This window comes from Mus caroli, chromosome 10 (assembly GCF_900094665.2).
Source record: "Mus caroli chromosome 10, CAROLI_EIJ_v1.1, whole genome shotgun sequence".
Classification (NCBI taxonomy): Eukaryota; Metazoa; Chordata; class Mammalia; order Rodentia; family Muridae; genus Mus; species Mus caroli.
Window position 1 is genome coordinate 72,669,991 of NC_034579.1, and position 3,789 is coordinate 72,673,779.

At 43.9% G+C, this 3,789-nt stretch overlaps 1 protein-coding gene across 1 annotated transcript in view; it reads right to left on the minus strand.

Moving 5' to 3' along the window:
- Positions 1–3,480, minus strand: part of LOC110303839 (olfactory receptor 1I1) — a 7,576-nt gene extending 4,096 nt beyond the window's left edge. The window contains exon 1 of the mRNA XM_021175063.1: positions 3,308–3,480. The gene's annotated coding sequence lies outside the window, so the exon portion shown is untranslated. The remainder of the gene's footprint in view (positions 1–3,307) is intronic.
- Positions 3,481–3,789: the final 309 nt, after the last annotated feature.

The following is a 3,789-nucleotide window of genomic DNA, read 5'->3' on the forward strand; positions in this document are numbered from 1 at the left end:
CTCTTGACTCTAGCTGCATATGTATCAAAAGATGGCCTAGTTGGCCATCACTGGAAAGAGAGGCCCATTGGACTTGCAAACTTTATATGCCTCAGTGTAGGGGAATGCCAGGGCCAAAAAGGGGGAGTGGGTGGGTAGGGGAGTGGGGGACTTTTGGGATAGCATTGGAAATGTAAATGAGGAAAATACCTAATTAAAAAAAAAGAAATAAAAGCAAATTTTAAAAGGAAAAATGCATAGAAAGTATTGATGTTGTGCATTAGTTACTTAGCTTAGTCACTCTAAAGAATGCATAGATTTAAAAATATCATGTGCATAATTTTAAGAATTGTGTTCAGGGCTGGAGGAATAGCTCAGTGGTGGAGCCCCTGTTTAGCTTATATCTGACTCTGGGTTTCATCCTCATTACTGTGAAAGAGAACTACTGTTTGCTTGCAAAAAATATTTAATTAAACAGTACAAATACAGTCACAAGTACGATCAGCAAAATCAGGTTTGAGAATAATTAAAGTGATGCCATTCAGTTGATGAAAGCAGAACCAGGTAGGCAAGCATAGGAGACCATTTAGCTTGGGTTCTCCATCTGATTTTGGGTTATGTACCCCATCAACCATGCACTCAACAGCTGAAGCCCTTCCCCTGCATGCATTATGCACACACATCCCTCTCCAAACTGCACCAAACAACCTCAGCATCTCCTCAAGCCCCCACCCACACCAGTACACATATCCTCCCATCTTTGGACAATACTGTAAGTTTCCAGGCTCCTGCTAACAATTAAGGTTATTCCCACCATTTCTGGCTTTGAGTAATAGAAGGGCCAATCCATACTGAACTGGTTTTGGGCACATTCACATTAAGGCAAAACCATATCCTCAAGTAAAGTTTAAGAGACTCTGTGTTTACCATGTAATGCATATGCATACTTGGACACACATTAAAATCAAATGTAGTATAGGATGGGACATGTGCACTAGAGACGTGACTCTATAACATGATCTGTCAATCAAAATAGAGAACTGCCCAAACTACTCCCCTTATTAAACAGACTCCCCTTGAAGTCCATAGAAGGAAGCCCTGACACAGTATTCTCAATAGTGTGGCTCACTGTCAGTCTTCTCTCTGAATAGTTTTCTTGATTCTTCTGCAAGTCTGTGTGAACCCTTATTATCAACTCTTGGGAAAGAAGCCAAGAATATGCAAGCATCTGATTCTAACCCAAACCACCAATAACCACCTTATCTTTGTTGGTAGAGCACTTGGCAAGTATGCCTGCATTCAGTCCTGAGCCATGCAGAGACTGCCCATGCTCGTGCAATCCTGTAATCACAGAACTCAGGAGGTCGAGGCAGGAAGTTAAGGAACTCAAGATCATGCTTGGCTACATGAGAGTTCCAGGCTAGTCTCAGGAAGACTGCCTCTGTACAAAGCAAAGCAAAGCAAACAAGTAAACAACCAAACAACAAGCAATTCTTTCTTGCAGCTGTACACTACCAATAAATTCTGACTGTTATTTGCTTCTTTTTTCTCAGTGGCCAAATTCAAGGTTTTTAATAAACATTTACCCAGAGTGTTAGGTGTCACATTCCCGCTACTTCTCTTGCAGTAAGTATATAAAACCCAGAGTGATGCTAAACACTCATAATTCCACAGCTAGAGTCTAGTTCAGGAGCATTATGAGTTGCTGGTCAACTTGGGCTACAAAGGAGGACCATACCTCAAAACAAGACACCCTTTACCATGCTCTCCCAAAACTTTAATATCATCTCTTTCCAATGAGGATAGACATTTTGCTGTACCCTCTTCTACTCAGTTAGGCATCTTTTTGTCTCATTTATAATTTTTATTTCCCCTCCTTCAAAGAACATTATTTTTAGAAAGATGTAGGGATTGCTGAAGTGGGGTTAGAATGTAAATGGTAGAAGACAAGATGGGAGGAAATGTGGGAAGTTGAGGAAAGTAGAAAGCTGCCCATATGGGCAGGCAGGAAGGCTCAGTGGGTAAAGGTGTTTGGTGCCAAGTCTGAGGACCTGCGTTTAATTCATATCTTTGAGGGAGAGAACTGACTCTCACAGGTTGTCCTCTACTGCCCCCCCCATAAATAAATATGTAAATGAAGGGAGCCACTGTGACTGAGGAAAAAGGCTCTAAGGGAGGAGGGGTGGGAATAACAATAAAACAGAGTGGAAGGGGGAGGGGAAGCAAAGGTGAGGGGAAAGTAGCCTGGGAAAGAGGGAGTGAAATGAGGGAAGAGGAGGAGGTGGAGAAGGAGAGGGAGAGGTAGCAGGAGTGGGAACAGGAGGGGGAGGAGGAAGATGAGGAGGAAGAGGAGGAGGAGGAGGAAGAGGAGAGGAGGAAGAAGAGGAAGAAGAGGAAGAAGAAGAAGAAGAAGAAGAAGAAGAAGAAGAAGAAGAAGAAGAAGAAGAAGAAGACGACTAACTGCAATGAAATATGTAGGAAAAATACCATATAGGAAGCTATTATAAGTTAACTTTAAAAATTAAAATTAAAATTAAAGGCAGAAAAAGGAAGTGTTTGGTTAGGAGTATGGTTCAGTGGCAGCATGTACACTATCTGCAGGCCCTGGAGAAGCTCAAGGCCTTCCTGGGCTACATGAGACCCTGCCTCCAGAAGGAGAAAGAAAAGCAAACAAGTGCCCAAACCCAATTGCCCAAACAAAGAAACAACAGAGGAGGAGGAAGAACATGAACAGATGAAACCTAACATCCCAAGGTATAGTGAGAGCAATGGAGAGGTTAAGGTAGCTGCTACAAGAGCAAGCTCCTTGGAGGTGCAAGAGATGCTGAAAGGAAGTTCAGGAAGGTTATCAGAATTCCTAGGTCCCCAAGCCCAAGATAGGTCCAGCCGTCTTGTTACTCTGCTGTCTTTCAGAGTCTGGGTTTGGGTTGGAGGTTTTTTGCAGTGCAATATAAGATTCCTCTGGGCTGCTGGGTGAAACCCAATGCTCTGTCACACATTTGCAACTGTCTTTAGTTGGTGACTTTCGTTTGTCCTATAGTAGTTCCTGGAACATCACCTGTCACTTAGAGGGCTTCTGAAAGCAGAGAGAGCTGGCCTGGGGACATGTTTGGAGCACCCTTTTCTGTGACACTGCCATTTGCACAAGTGTCCTCCAACTGCAGACCCTAAATATTGTACGTATGTCCTGACATAGAGTTTGATCCTCACCTCTTCCCCCATCCTATCTACAGTTGGTCTCCCCCTCCCATTCACCATTCAGGAAGGAAATATGTTTTCTTTCTCCAGCCTCTTCCAGATCAGTATTCTCTGTCTGACTCTCACTCACCAGAATGGCACCAACAACGAGGGGTTCTCAGAAACCTTCCTATTCCATTATCCAGAACAACCAGAAGTCAGTGCTCAGTCCCCAGGAAGGGCACAGGAGGTCATTTACTGTGAAAGATGGGATACCTGCTGTCCTTGAGAGAAACTCATATGTCCCTGAGCCAGGGCAGATAAGCAGACTGCCAAAGGCTCTAGCAGATATTTACAGTTGGGAGCCCTGGGGACTCCATTCCCAGGCTCCTTGTTAAGAAAGAGAATGCTAATTATTTTGTTCCTGCTCTTTCCCCATGTGACCTGTTCTCTGAGGTGGTTTGCAATCATCAGATCTGTGAGAAGCTGGAGCAGGTATTAGCAATTTACCCCCTTGTGTTCCTTTTTAGCTCAGACTGAGTCTCTTGGAGGCTCCTAAACAAGGTGGTCCTGGGAGGAGCCAAGTCTTCAACAAGGTGTCCAGATTAACCTGAGATGGGCCTTTCTCCCATC